Genomic DNA, 16,364 nt, shown 5'->3' with positions numbered 1-16,364 from the left:
TATGTAGTTATAAAGTTGGTGTGTCCATGGAAAGAAGTGAGTTCAGGATCTTCCTCTGCTATGATCTTGAACTCCTCTTCAATTTTAATTTTTTTCCCCCAGCTTCATTGAGATATACTTATTTAAAAATTTTTTAATATTTAAGGTATACAACATGATGTTTTGACATATATGTATGTTGTAAAATGTTCACCACAGTCAAGCTAATGGGTATATTCTTTACCTCACATTGTTAACATTTTTTGCTTTTGTGGTAAGAACAATTAAAATCAATTCTCTTAGCAAGTTTCAAGTATAATACAGTGTTATTAGCTATAGTCACCTTGTACATTAAATCCTCAGAACTTATTCATACTGCATAAGTGAAAGTTTGGACCCTTTGGCTAACATCTCCCCATCTCCTTTATCTCCACACCCTGGCAACTACCATTCTACTTTCTGCATCTAAAAGTTTGACTTTTTTAGATTCTCCATATAATTGTGTCATGAAGTTTTTTTCTTTCTGTGTCTTACTTATTTCACTTGCGTAATGTCTCCAGGTTTATCAATATTGTTGCAAATGATGGGATTTTCTTCTTTTTAAAAGATTGAATAATATTCCATTGTGTGATACATATATATAATATTGTGTATTATACATATACCATTATGTATGTGTGTATATATATATGTGTGTATTTGTTTGTATATAGATATATACACACACACACAATATTGAGCATTGATTATATACATATGTTTGTATATACACAAAAACAATGGAATATTACATTATCATATTATATATGATATTTTCTTTATTTATTTGTTGATGGACAATTAGTTTTACTTGCTGATAGACAATTCTTTTCCCATTTCCCTTGTTCCATCTTGAATGAGCTCATCTTACTTTTTGAAAATGCCACTTTCTCAAAGTCTGGATGTGGCCTCCCTACATTCTCTGTAACTGATCTCCATCTTTCTCATTGAGTTTGCTTACATTGATTGCAACTTTTCATTACTTTCTTACTTATTTATATATGTATATGCTGTATATACTGTTGTGCTCCTCAGGAAGAAAATGCTTCTGTTGTCTGATGAGTTTTCCTAGTTTCTTATCTTGTGTTGGGAGAAGCCTGCCAGCTTTTCCTCTGAAATAAGGCATTCCACATGCTATGTGAGCAGGAGAGAGAATTGCTTCTGATTCTTGTGTTTGTCTGACTTGAATTTCTCATCATTGTTTCTGCAAGGAAGCTCCTTTGATAATCATGTGACTGGGATTTCTGAAGTCCAGCTCTGTTGTTGTTGTTGTGTTTCCCTCTTTGAGGTAGATATGCACCTTTTGGGACTTTGGTGATATAAAATCTGGAGCAACCCCCAAAACATTAGTCTGTCATTGAATATTTTCTATCTTGAAAAGGAGAAATCTCAACCATAATGGAGGCTCACCTATCTCTGGTTATAAAAAGAGAAGAGCATGAAATCTTTGGAGACTGAAGAAGTTCTCCTTACCTGGGCATATCACATTAAGAAGAGTATATTTGGCCATCAGCTAGAAACCTTGACCAAAATTATTAAGCTGTTACTCTTATTAATTATTGTGTGTCCTTCTCCTGAATACCAAAGGTTTGCAGTATATGGATGAGCCCACTCTATCGTTTTTCTGTTTTATCTCACCAGGAGCTTCTCACCCAGGTGTTCAGAAATGTCAGTCTTTGAAATTTCAATGGTGTTCTCAATTCCTGAGAGACAATATTTAACTGGGGAATTGATTGGAAGCTTTGAACCAGAAGGTCAGGTTACTGAAGAATAGAGCTCCCCAGCAGAGACAGTAATGAGAAAAACAGTGTTTGGAAAAGTTTGTTTTGAGTCATTGACTGACTTTATTCTCATAATGTGTGGAGATTGGTGTAAGAAAGAGCTTACAGCCTGATAATTTGGGATGTCAGCTCTTCCCAAAGACATTTCTCTTTTCAGGTGTTTGCTGAGCTCTGGCAGGAAAACAACCCCCCATGCTGTGACAGGCAAGACACAATCCAGCAACAAAGCAGTTTTTTTTTTTTTTTTCTCTCCAGAAAATTGCCCTTGCCTGAAGGCTTGGAGGTGGAGGCCCTTGGGAGTAAGTGACAAAAAGGAATTAAGCAGCAGGTCCTTTCAATTACTTAAGGTCAGTCAGGGGTGTAATTTTTTTTTTTTTTAAATTTCTATTTTTCACTCCTAGTAGTTAAAAATAAAACTCCTAATCTTCCTTCTAAAAACCTTGTGGTCAACTCAAATGATCCCTGTTAATTATTTCTATGTTAAGTACTTTCATTTGTCTCTTGGTTTTTGAGCAAGACAAATCTTTTCTGTCTTAGAGACTACTGTGCTTTTAATCAGGTCATGATGTAACCGATACACTCTATGTCTATAGTGAACAGAACTGGAAGAAAGAATTCTTTTTATTCACTTATGGATCTTATTGGAGAAAATTGACTTCATACCTTTTTTAAAATTTATTTTTTATTCATTGAAAAGAGATAAATCTCTTTGGGCACCAATGCAAGGGGGATATTTCTTTCCATTCCACTCTTACTTTTCCCTCTTGCCCTCTAAGCAAATCTTTGCTTTCAGCACATGGAATAGATATTTCTTTTATAATACCAAATTGTCTGCCTAAAATAAAATTAGCTCAAAATACACACACACACACACACACACACACACACACACACACCAGTTTTCAGAAATTTGACATAAAATAAGAAATAGAAAACATTTACTGAGTACGTAAAATATGTTGGGTCTAGCACTTAGTTCTTTTTCTACAGTATGTCTTCAATTCTCACAAAAAGTTTATGAAATATAACTGTCCCCATTTTACAGATAAGGAGCTAAGGAAAGTTTCACTGTTAATAGGTAACTTAATCAAGGCAGAGCCTGGTTTTAACCTTGGAATTGTCTGATTTTAGAATTCTAAATCATATCCATCATGCAATATTTCCTCTAAGTATAGAGGTATCTTACAATACTCATAGAAATATGTGTTTTATTCCATAATTAAATTTCAGGTATTACTCAAGAAGGCAGAGTGTTTATTTAGCATTTACAGATTTTTGTGACTACCACTGTATTATTGTACTGTGCTAAAATGTAAACAGACTATAAATTATTGAGATTCTAAGTTTGAGGTCACCTAAAGCAATTAAAAGAATGAGTGGAATGAGTATAGGCATACACCAGAGATATTATGGGTTTGGCACCAGACCAGTGTAAAAAGGTGAATATCACAATAAAATGAGTCAAGTGAAGTTCTTTTGGTTTCCCAGTGCATATAAAAATTGTGCTTATATTCCACTATAGTCTATTAAGTGTGCAGTAGCATTATATCTTAAAAAATCAGTGTAGACACCTCAATTAAAACTATTTTATTACCAAAAAAATGCTAATCACCATCTGAACCTTCAGTAAGTTGTACCTTTTTGCTGGTAAGGGGGTGCTTGCCTTGATCCTTATATCTGCTGATTGATCAGATAGGTGGTTGCTGAAGGTTGGGTGGTTGTGGTAAATTCTTAAAATAAAGCAGTGAAGTATGCAAAATTGATTGACTCTTCCTTTCATGAATGAATTCTCTGTTATAGTTTGTAATGCTGTTTGATAGCATTTTACCCACAGTAGGACTTTCAAAATTGAAGTCAATACTCTCAAACCCTGATGCTGTTTTATCAGCTAAATCTATATAATATTCTATATTTTTAATTGTCATTTCCACTATCTATGCAGTATCTTCACTGGGAGTAGACTCCATCTCAAGAGACTATTTCCTTTGCTCATCCATAAGAGGTAACTCCTCATTCTCATAGTTTTATCATGAGATTGCAGCAATTCAATCCCATCTTTAGGATCCACTTCTCATTCTAGTTCTCTGGCTATTTCTGCCACATCTACAGTTACTTCCTCCACTGAAGTCTTGAAACCCTCAAAGTCACTATGAGGGTTGGAATCCACTTCTTCCAAGGTCCTGTTCTTGTTGATATTTTGACCTCTTCCCATGAATCACAACTGTGCTTAATGGCTTCTAGAATGATGAATCCTTGCCAGAGGGTTTTAGTTTACTTTGCCCAAATCCATCAGAAGGGTTACTATCTATGGTAAAATATATTTCTTAAATAATAAGACATGACATTTGAAATGACTCCTTGACCCATGGGCCACAAAATGGTTGTTGTATTAGCAGGCAAGAGAACCATGTTTATCTTACTGTATACAACCATCAGAACTTTTGTGTGACCAGGTACATTGTCAATGAGCAGTAGTATGTGGAAAAGAATCTTTTTTTTTTTTTCCTGAGTATTAAGTCTCAACAGTGGGCTTAAAATATTTAACAAACTATGTTGTAAACAGATGTGCTATCTTCTAGTCTTTGGTTTTTCATTTAGGGAGTATAGGCAGAGTAGATTAGCATAATTCTTAAGGCCTTTGGTATTTCTGGAATAGCAAATGAACCTTGGCTTCCACTTAAAGTCGCCAACTGCATTATCCCCTAACAAGAGAGTCAGCCTCTCCTTGAAAACATTGAAGCCAGGCACTGACTTCTCCCACTCTCTGGCTATGAAAGTCCTATAATGGCATCTTCCTCTATGGCTGTTTCATTGCATTAAAAAATCTGTTATTCAGTGTAGCCTCCTTCATTAATTGTCCTAGCTAAATGTTGGAGAATTTACTGTAACTTCTACATCAGCACTTGCTACTTCCCCTTGCACTTTTATGTCATGGAGATGGCTTCTTTCCTTAAACCTCATGAACCAACCACTGCTAATTTCCAATTTTTCTTCTGCACCTTCCTCACCTCTCTCAGCTTCCTAAAATTAAAGACAGTTAGGGCTTTGCTCTGGAGTAGGCTTTGGCTTAACGGAATGTTGTGATTGGTTTGATCTTCTGTCTAAATGACTAAAACTTTCTGCATATCCGCATAATGTTAGTTTGTTTTCTTATCATTTGTGTGTTCACTGGAAGGCACTTTTAATTTCCTTCAAGAATTTTTCGTTTGTGTTCACATAAAAGATAGCTACAAAAACTCATGAGGAGAAGAATAGTGCATTTTATTTACTCCTACTTTTGCCCTTTTCATTGATCTTTCTTCATTTTCAAATGTTCAAGTCTCTTCTGTTATGTTTCTTTTCTGTTTGGAGAACTTCCTATAGCCATTCGTATTTGCTAATAAATTCTCTAAGCTTTCCTGCATCTAAGAATGCCTTTATTTCCTCTTTTTTTCTAAAAAGTATTTTTACTGGATATAGAATTCAAAATTTGTGGTTCTGTTCTTTCAGCATTTTAAATATGTTTGTCACTTTTTGGCTGCATATTTTCACATGAGATCTCCACCATCATTCAGATCAGTGTTCTCCTGTATATGGCACTTCATTCTAGCTGCTTTCAAGAGGTTTTCTTTCTTTGATTATTAGAAGTTTGATTATGATGTGTATGTCTGGCATAGATTTCTTTGAGTGTTTGGAATTTCCTCAACTTTGTAAATTTGTCGGTTTAGGTTTTTCAGAGACTGGGGAAATTTTTGGTTATTATTTGTGTGAATATTTTTTATCTCCACATTTGTATTTGATGCAAGAGGCCTAGCGTTTGGCCTGTCTTAATCATTTCTAGATTTTGACTTAAACTGAGAGGTGTGCAAGTCATTCTTTCACTTGAACATCTCCAGGCTATTATAGCGTTATTAAATGGTCTAATTTTAATATTACTGTGTCTCAGGGAATAAGGAAGAGAGAGAAGGGAAAGAGAGATGAGAAAACAGCTGTTATGTAAAGTAGCCAGAACATGCAATTTGCTGGTTAAGTCACCATCTCCAATGAATGTAGTCTGTGGGGCCCCAAAACAATTACCATAGTAACATCAAAGATCGCTAATCACAGTTCTCCATAAAAAAGCATAGTAATGGGACACCTGGGTGGCTCAGTTGGTTAAGCAGCTGCCTTCAGCTCAGGTCATGATCCCAGCGTCTTGGGATCGAGTCCCACATCTGGCTCCTTGCTTGGCAGGGAGCCTGCTTCTTCCTCTGCCTCTGCCTGCCACTCTGTCTGCCTGTGCTCACTCTCGCTCCTCTCTCTCTGACAAATAAATAAATAAAATCTTTAAAAAAAATTTAAATAAAGCATAGTAATAATGAAAAAGTTTGATATATGAGAATTACCAAAATGTGACACAGAGACATGAACTGGAGAAAATGTTAAAAAATGGCACTGATAGACTTACTTAATGTGGGGTTGCCACAAAACTTAAATTTGTTTAAAAAAATGCAGATTTGTAGAGAATCTGTGAAGTACAATGGAGTAAAGCACAATAAAATGAGATATGCATGTAGTAAATTTGGTAACAAAATATGCCAATATCAGAATATACTAATGTCAGAGAACTTAATAGATGTGTTCAAGAATTCACTAAATCTTTTTTTTAACTTACTTTTTTAGAGCAGTTTGAGATTCCCAGCAAAATTGAGGGAAAGACAGAGAGATTTTCCAAATATTTCCTGCTCCCATACTTGTATATCTTCCCCCATTATCAACATCCTTCACCAGAGTGGTAACTTTTGTACAGTTGATGATGCCTACTCTGACACATTGTAATCACTCCAAATCCATAGTTTACCTTAAGGTTCACTGCTGTGTTGTACATGTCATTAATCTTTACAGCTTCTGTTTCCCATACACAAAATAATTACTTGTATTTGTAACATGATTTATTATTGACAAAAAATTCTCTTTAATACATTTTCTTATTTGAACCTTATCAGAACCAGGTAAAAAGGATGCGATTACCTTAATTTTACAGATGGAAAAACAAAGGGGCTAAGTGGCTTGCCTAAAGTCAATTACTATTAAGTTAGCAGTTAGGTAAATGCCAATTCTAATGTAAAATAAAATACCCATAGTTTTGACAAGATTGTGAAAAGTAAGTAACATAAAGTTTGTGAAAATGTTTTGCAGTTTATAAAATCCTATAAATATTGACCATAATGATTATCCAGTTTTAACTATTTATTCTGGATTATTATTGGAGATCTAATTCTTCATGAATACTTATCCCTTTGGTATCCAAGATGCTTGTAATATAGATAAAAGAATAGGACAGAAGATAACTTTTTTTTTTAGCTCAAACATCTACCCAGGCTACCTCAGAGATCTACACAGTACCCAGCACTCCTTGGAAGCATTTTATATTCAGAATAGGAGGATATTTCATTAATAGGAAGGAATTCCACAGTGTACACAATGCTTCTGAATTTATCACAGTGGCTTAGCTTTATGGACACTGTCCCTTCTAGACATTTGAAAAGGGAAGTCTTGTTGACATTGTGCCATGTCCCTCTGATTGATGCTATGTGTCTAGAACTAGGTGAGCTGGGGACCATCCCTTCACTTTCCCAACAATCTCAGTGCCTTCTTCATTATCCCTGGTACCCATAGCAATTCTTGAGCATCTCCTTCCCCTTAGTCCTCATAGCAAAACTCCTCCTCTCTAGAGATGCCATCTGTTTTTGTTAATTCATCTTGAAGACCAAATCCTTCAGTGGATGTGAAGAATAAATGAGTTCATAATAAAATGTAGAAAAGATCCATTCAAAGCATTTAGGTACACAAACAACTTTGTGTATGTAAAAGAAACAAGGAGGGAGAGAGGTCAGGAGAGAGAACTAACAAGGAGGAAAAAATCAAAATCATATTTTCTAATCACAGCTGGAGAGAAACACAAGACTATAGCAGAGACAGAAAAGGAACAAGTTCTTCATTTACTTGTGTGTGTCGCTAATTGCCTGACAAATCTGTGTGAATGGTAATTTATTGGACTATAAGAGGAAGACAAATAAAGGATAAACCAGAAAATTTAGAGTACCAGAGGTCCCAAAAATATAGAGGGTGTGGGAAACCCTAGAATACATAGCCTTTGTTTTAACAGTCCTAATACTTTGGGTTGGATAACTTTTTGTTGTGGGGGTCTGTCCTGTGCATTGTTGAGTGTTCAGAAGCATTCCTGGTTGCTACCCACTAGATGCATCCTTCTCCAAATTGTGGCAATCAAAAATGTCTCCAGATGTCGTCTGGAGATAACATTTGAGATAAGGGTGGAGGACAAGGTAGTAGTATAGCAAAATCACCCCTGGTTGAGAACAATTGGTTGAAATCTTTGACCTAAATGCATGTTAAGCTAGAAAAAAATGTAGACTTGACTCAATATAGAATATTATAGAATATTAACAGTGGAAGTCTTTTGTGTAGAAGATAGAGATAATCTTAAATTCTTCTTTGGTCAGCTTCTCTACAGTTTTAAACATTTTGTGAAGAACATGCGCTAATTGCGTAATCATAGCAAAGGAATGTTAATCATGCTCTTAAGAGTACTCTGGTGAGTGAAGGTACATTTTGAGAAAAACAGCGACTCATGGGGTTCTAATGAGAAGAAATAAGGAAGAAAATTATATTTGACTAGGGGAGGTAGAATATTCACCAAAAAGAAGGAAGGAGGAAGACAAAGAATCAGGAAAGAAGTAAAGCTTTCATGAAATCAAGACTCCTTTCATCTGCTTAGGCATGGGATTGAGCTCCCAAGCACTGAAGCATGGAATAGTGACATATGTTTATGGCATACACAAGTGTACTCTGCACTCTTTTAAGGAAAGAGTGAACAGCAGCAAATATGAATGGTTATACATGGTTGATGGTATCTCTAAATGACTCTACCTGTATTATCTTCTTGTTTATGACTCAGAAATATTGCCATCTGTTAAACTATTTCACACCAATTGTGTCCTCAGTAGAGAATCCCCTGACAGAAGAAAACTCCCAAGATCACAAGGTGATAGGAGGAACTCAAAGATCAAGCATTCCATTGAGAATGGTTTTAGATGAATGAATGAAAAAGATGTGGTCCATATATACAATGGAATAATACTCAGCCATCAGAAAGGATGAATACCCAAGTTTTGTATCAACATGGATAAAACTAGAGGAGATTATGCTAAGTGAAATAAGTCAAGCAGAGAAATTCAATCATCATACGGTTTCACTTATTTGTGGAACATAAGGAATAGCATGGAGGACATATGGAGAAGGAAGGGAAAAATAAAAGGGGGGGGAGTTAGAGGGGGAGACAAACCATGAGAGACTATGGACTCTGGGAAACAAACAGAAGGCTTTAGAGTAGAAGGGGATGAATGGATGGGTGAGCCCAGTGATGAGTATTAGGGAGGGCACTGATTGCATGGAGCACTGGGTGTTATATGCAAACAATGAATCATGGAACACTACATCAAAAACTAATGATGTCCTGTATGGTGGCTAGCATAACATGATAAACGAATAAATAAATGAGAGAGAGAGAGAGAGAAAGAGAGAGAGAGAGAGAGAGAGATTGTTCTAGGATATAGCTTTTTTCCCCTTCATTTCCATTAAGGTTTTCACTGTAGCAAGATTAAATTCTTTGAATGCAAAATGTGGTTCCCTTAGCCAGAGGAATAATACTTGCCTTAGAATTTTTCCTCTAAAGAATGAATTTTAATGGCTAGACATTGGAATTTTTTTTTCTTTCAACCATTTATTTGTTTCAAAGACATATTCTGAAGACTCACTCACAACTAAGGCACTCTACTAGTATCTTAAACAAACAGTAGCATCTTACATCCTTTTACTGTCATGTGGCTCCCACTGAGGTCTTCCACTTGGGTAATACCTCTCTCTCAAAATATCCAAATGTCTCAAATTATCTTAAATCTGTCTTTTGTCCCAGTCAAAATACATGTTGGCTCAGAGTGCAAGAAGATGAGCCAGGACATGAAAGATGAAAAGTTCTGATACTGACACCAGTTCCAGTAAGTATGCTTTTTTCACACCATGAAGCAATTAACTCAATTCTGACACTATCTGCCTGGAGTTAATGTCAGGCTTCCCACGTTAACGGGGTGGTCCTAAAGGACTGCACCCTCTTCAGACTCCATCTGCAAGTCCAGGTTGTCACTTGGGCTTCTGAACTACCATCTATAGATTGGATGTTCCACAAAAAATTCCCTAAGGAGGGATTATTTTGCTAGAGTGGTTCACAGAACTCAGAGAAGCATTTTGCTCACTGGAATACTGGTTTATTATAAAAGAATATGACTTGGAAACAGCCAGATAGGAGATGTATTGGACGAATTATGGAGAAAGGATATGAAGCTTCCATGCCTTCTCTGAGTTCATCACTCTCCCAGCACTTTCCACTAATCTAGAAACTCTCCAAATCCTGTGATTTGGGGCATTATGGAAGCTTTATTACATCACATAATTAATTAAATCATTGATTATTGGTAACTGAACTCAATAGCCAGCTTCTCTCCCCTCCCCAGGGGTGAAGAGTGAGACTGTAAATGCCAACTCTGTAATTATGTGGTTGACTTCCTGGAAATCAACCCCATCCTTAGGTTACTAGGAATTCCCCAAAGTCACCCTATTAACATAACAAAACACATATTTATCATCTCAACATTTAGGAAATTCCAAGCGTTGTGCCAGGAATGAGGATGAAGACAAAATATATATTTCTTCTTTTTAAAAAATATTTTATTTATTTATTTGACAGACAGAGATCACAAGTAGGGAGAGAGGCAGGCAGAGAGAGAGGGGGAAGCAGGATCCCTGATGAGCAGAGAGCCGAATGCGGGGCTTGATCCCAGCAATCTGAGATCATGAGGGAGCTGAAGGCAGAGGCTTAACCCACTGAGCCACACAGGCACCCCCAAATATATATTTATTGTTATAAATCACAGTATCACAAAGGTACATGTACAGGATGGTGACAAGAAGGATACTGATTGACAAGAGAACATATTGTGATCATCAGAAAATGCATAGAATGCTGGAGAAATTGTCAATTAAGGTCAACAACACTGAGTCTCTCTCTTGAAAGGTTTAAATGATGGGGTTGAATTCATCTGAGTGATTGCCACACAAATAGACTAAAGGAATTGTATAAAACCACCAGTCTTTCCTTTTACGCTATCCAATTTACTGAGAGGAAGGCTGGAGTTCAAAGAAGATTGAAGATGAGTTCCAAGACATCAGACTTGGCACTGGACCAGGGATCTTCTGAGCACAGATGGGTTACAGGCATGGGCTTTGGAATCAAAGGGACTTAATACTGAGTTTAGGCTCCAACACTACCCAGCTGAATGGCTTTGGGGTGGTTTCCTAATTTCAGTTCTTGTATCCTTATTCTTAAAGAGGGAGTAATAATGGTACTTCTCATCAATAGTGTGCTGGTAAATAATGACCAGCTCTTTGGAGGGAAAAAAAAAAAAAACTGAATTGTGGCATTTGCTGATTGTTCTTACACAGATAATCCCAGCATGGCTTAGTTTCAAGATACCAGTGTGATGTCACTGAATGTGAACATGGGAAGTGATGCAAAGAGCAAAGAAATGCTCTCATAAACTGGTACAACCAGCTCTAACACACTGCTGCCTATCACAAAGGGTACTGGCAGGATTGCTTAAATACTGCTGGTCAACCACTTAACATAACATCTGGAAATTAGTAGAGGCTCAGTACTGTTTTTTGCTTTTTTAAAAAAAATATAATTTTGTGTGTGTGTGTGTGTGTTCCAAAATTCATTGTTTATGCACCACACCAGTGCTCCATGCAACAAGTGTCTTCCTTAATACCCCCCACCAGGCTTACCCACCCTCTACCACCCTCCCCTCCAAAACCTTCAGTTTGTTTCTCAGAGTCCACAGTCTCTCATGGTTTGTATACCCCTCTGCTTTCTCCAACTCACTTCTCCTCTCCGTCTCCCAATGTCCTCCATGTTATTTTTTATGCTCCACAAGTAAGTGAAACCTTATGATAATTGACTACTGTTTGAAGGTACTTCCTAGAGCTCCTGACTTCAAGTACAGTGCCCTTTTTATAGCATCTGGCTGTTTTTCTTGATGCAGCACACAATCTTATGAATCATGTCTCCTGTAGTAACAGGGATGGATTGATTAATGCAAGTACTGTGCTCCTTGTCTCTAGATGCTGCCAGCACCCATTTCATGCATTTCTGTTGTTTTGGGATCACAGTTAAAAATCATTTATCAATGTCTGGCTGCCTGAGAATTTTCTCCCCACTTAAATGGCATCAATCTGTTCTTTATCTTTGGAGCTACAAGGTCAGCCTCTGGGTTTACCCTGTTCTTAGACGGTTTCAATAGTTTTGTCAAGGAGCATATCCCTTCTGTTTAGCCCAGGTGACTACTGAAACCCTCAAACCCTCTCTAATTATGTGGTTGACTTCCTGAAAATCAACCCCATCCTTAGGTTACTAGGAATTCAATAGTTTTGGCAAGGAGCATTCCTCCTCTGTTCCCCCTTCAAACAGTCATCCAGATTTCTGCAGCCCTTGCCTCCTACGGCTTGGAGGGCAGCCTGAGTGTGCTTGTGTCGGTCTGGCAGACCTGAGTTTATAGTCATATGACACCTCTTCTAGCTAAGGGGCTATCTCCTCTAATATATCTTAGATTATGATACAGAATCTTATCTAAAGATCCACTTTGAGACAACCTGTGATTTTCTGATCCCTTGTTCTCTAAATCATGCTGTATTTACCCAAATTAAAATGCCTTTAAATCTTAGTGAAGACTATATAGCAAAATGAATTTGTCTATCTGCTTCTATCCTTTCATTTTTTCCCCCACATCTTTTAGAATACTTGTCTTTTTCACATAAGATGCTGGAAGCCTAAAGCAGATTTTTCCACTCTCACCCCCTGCTTAGATATATTTCCAAGCTCCTATTTTTTAAGTGATAAAGAATGGTTCTAAGTTTATCAAATACAATTATTTCTGCTGATTTTGGTTCCCAATATGAAATTCCTTCTAGATCTTGCAATCTAGATCATCAGAACTGTTAATGTATGTGCCTACCAAACATCCTAAAGTAATACCAGAAGATTATCACTAACATAGCAGGGGTATACAGGATGAGAAGGACTGTGCTCAGTTGGAGGACTAGAATTTGGAGCAAATATTGGAAATAGTGGAGATAACACTGGCAAAGTAAGTTTTTTTCCTAATTCTAGTGAGATAACAATACAACTCAGGCAATAATTTTCTTAAAATCTCTCTAAACTTTGAAATTTAAAATGATCAAATCTTTTTCTCCCTTAATATGTAGTGCTTAATGAACTGTGGTTCATTATAGCCATACATAAAGAGTGTGTTTTGCTGGAAAAATTTCCCAGACTCTATTTCTAATAAGTTTTTGTATCGTATTTTTTTCTGGAAAAACCTGGACTAGTAGAACAAACCACCATATGCAAAATAGGTAGTAATTCCCGAGTTTGGGGGAGTTAGCTAACAGAGGAATTCCTTGTATGTGCTATCTGTTATGGAATTCTAGATTCTTCCCAATAAATGTAATTTTGTATTTCATAAATCTGTTAGTGTCACTACTTTTTTGGGTACTTTATGTCACTGGATTTACATATTTTGCAGGGACTACTTGGATTTTAGATATATTGTATCTTCATAATTTTCTTTGTCCCTTCAGTGTCTCTCACTTGGCTCAGAAGAGAGAAGGCATTTACATCTGCACACTTCAGAGATTCTGCCAAGTTCATTTTATTGGGGCTATTTCTGATTGTAGATTTCTCACATGGACATGTGCACTTCCTGAACCAATCTATCAACCAAAGGTATTGATTGAATACCTCTGTTTACAAGGCACAGGCTGGGGTTGGTTCCAAAAACAATAATGTATTATATATCTGTCAAAGACCTTTCAAAGGAAAACTCTGAGTACACAATCTTATTTTATTATTCTCTCTGAGAAAGATTAATGGAAAATAGATTTCGTTCCATCTTTGCATCTCTTCACACAAGCCAAAAGATATTTCATGTCTTGCTCAAGGTCATGCAAAGAGTGAGAATGAAAAACTGATGTCTTATGTCACAATCAAAGACGTAAATTAAATGTTCACAGAGGACTTTCAAGTCATGGCCAATGTAGTACCTGGGCTTTCCTTTCTGCATTTTCTTAAGTACTGGTTTCAGCAAAAACCAATTTGTGCAGGAGGTAATCTGATTATTGACACTATCAATCTGCAGAATGCAGGGTCAGCATTGACTTTACACTTGGCCATTCTCAACAGCTGGGCAAGGTAAGCGTAATCACAGGCAAATTTCAACTGTTCTCCTTGTTCATTTTGTGCTTACCTACACGAGTTCTTCAAATACAACAAGCTGCTGTCTCAGAACCTTTCAAGCGTATCATAATTTTCACTTCTCTGAGCTGAGGTCTTCTTATTAGGACTTGACAAGAATAAGACTTTGACCTTCAATCTGCTGGTGGGGGGGAAATGCATGTTTGCATTTATTTTTAAAATGCTGAAATAGATGTTCAATTGATAGCAACCACTGACCTTGAGGAAGTATTGGGATCTTGTCATCCTAAAGAGGAGATCTTAAATTCACACAAACCCGAAACCAAACCAAACATTTCAATCATAACATAAATGCCAATTTAACTATTTCATTTGAATAACAATAAATGCCAGTTGCCCCGGTTATGTGGGAGAGGCATGTGGGTTATAATTTTTTGCTTCCTTGCATGACTGATGATTTTAATTGGTTCTGGCATTAGGAATTTCACCTCATTGGGTGCTGGATAATTTTGTATCACTCTAAATATTCTTTACCTTTGTTTTGGCATGCAGTTAAGTTACTTGGAAACAGCTTAAATCTTTGTATTTTTGCTTTTAAAAATTTTTGATGGGATCAGAGTAGCAAAATTCCCCGCTGAGGCAAAAATTATTCCAAGCACTCACTCTATCCAGTGCTCCATGAATGATGAGATTTTCCAATCTGTCTGGTGATAACCAAAACTATCATCTGACCTGTATGATCACTGGATGGTGCTTTTCTCTAATCCTTCAAAGAGTTCATCCTCTTGGCCTTGGGTAATTTCTTCATAGACATGCAATGGAATGATGAATAATCCAGTAGGACTCTGCAGATCTCTGGGCTTCTTCTTGTGTAGTGTTTCCTCCTTGGTACTCTCTCCTGACAGTGCTAGTTGGCTTGTTTCCCCAGAGTTTTAGTTCTGCCTACTCAACTGAGGGAGTCCACTGGCCTCTGCCTTGACTTCTTGTTCCCTCCACTGTGGCCTAGAAACTCTTGAGACAATAAGCTGGGCCAGTCAGAGGCTTATCTCATTTGTTTTCCATTTCTCCAAGATCACTGTCTTTGTTGCCTGAGGTATAGTGTCTTTAAAAGTTTTTCTGTATTTTGTCCTTTAAAATTTTTGTTTGATTGTTTGAAATGGCAGGGTAAATCTGGTTCCTGTTATCACATCTTAGCCGAAGTAGAAGTTTTTTGATTATGTGAGTAGTAGAAACTACAATTAATAAGTCATGTGATGCTATCATCCAAAGCCAATAAACAATGGGCCAGGAGAAATATCGTTTCACAATAGTTAGCTTCTGGTAACAGCCAGATCATATCTGGGCTGAAGCAGAGCAATAGGAGTCCGGATGCTTGAGGGCTCCCTAAAAATGAACTGTGTATGATGTTTCTTCCAAAGCCATGCCTTTTTCTTTACCTTAAAGTAACAGTGCTCTTGAGTTACTCACCAATATTTATTGTACAATCATGTAAACAGTAATACAGTGTGATTCTTTGCAAAATACCAGTAGCTATATGAGAGGACATTTTTCTCCATCATGATAAACAAACAAACAAACAAAAAAAACCCCCACCTTCTTCCTATTTTGGGGAACTGCTCTTTTTTATCTAATTCAGGAAAATGGCAGATCCTTAACGTATATTTTGCATTCAATACAGAAGACTCCTGTCAAGGAGAAGTTCTTGAGAGATTGTTGTAGTTTTGCTTTACTCTTTCTGGGATTTGATCCTCACTCATCAGTCTGGAGCCTAAAATTTTTTTCCTTTCAGTGCTTTAGTTTTTGCTTCAGGTATTTTGATGTTTTGTTGTTGGTTCATACACAAACAGGATTGCTAAGTGAATTGGCCTCTTTATTATTAGGTCATGATACTCTTTGTCTATAATAACTTTCTTTGCTCTGAATATATTAATGTAGCCTCCTCTGATTTTCTTTAATGCTTACATGCTGTGTGTTTTTCTGTCCCTTCACTTTCAACCTACTATTCCATGTTCGTAGTGAATTTCTTGTAGACAGCATACAGTCGGACCATGCTTTCTTCCCCACTTTATTGATCTCTGATTGCCTGTGCTTTCTTCTAGGATATTTATGGTTTTGGATTTTACATTTAGGTCTTTAATCCATTTTGAGTTTATTTTTGTATATGGTATAAGAAAGTGGTCTGACTTTATTCTTTTCATGTAGCTGTCCAGTTTTTCCAAAAC

The sequence above is a fragment of the Mustela putorius genome, unplaced genomic scaffold, assembly GCF_011764305.1.
Source record: "Mustela putorius furo isolate JIRA1106 unplaced genomic scaffold, ASM1176430v1.1 tig00003937_pilon_pilon_pilon, whole genome shotgun sequence".
Taxonomy (NCBI): Eukaryota; Metazoa; Chordata; class Mammalia; order Carnivora; family Mustelidae; genus Mustela; species Mustela putorius.
Note: the sequence above shows the minus strand (reverse complement) of the source record.